The sequence below is a fragment of the Bison bison genome, unplaced genomic scaffold, assembly GCF_000754665.1.
Source record: "Bison bison bison isolate TAMUID 2011002044 unplaced genomic scaffold, Bison_UMD1.0 scf7180017864317, whole genome shotgun sequence".
Lineage (NCBI taxonomy): Eukaryota > Metazoa > Chordata > Mammalia > Artiodactyla > Bovidae > Bison > Bison bison.
Window position 1 is genome coordinate 2,946,566 of NW_011494889.1, and position 244 is coordinate 2,946,809.

Genomic DNA, 244 nt, shown 5'->3' on the forward strand with positions numbered 1-244 from the left:
ACAAAATGTGGTCCACTGGAGAAGGGAATGGCAAACCACTTCAGTGTTCGTGCCTTGAGGACAATTAGAAAAGGGTATATATAAAACTTGGAGAAGGAAATGGCAACCCACTCCAGTATTCTTGCCTGGAGAATCCCGTGGACAGAGGAGCCTGGTGGGCTGCTGTCCTAGGGTCGCACAGAGTCGGACACGACTGAAGTGACTTAGCATGCATGCTGTATATATAAAACTGAGCTTTCCAGGT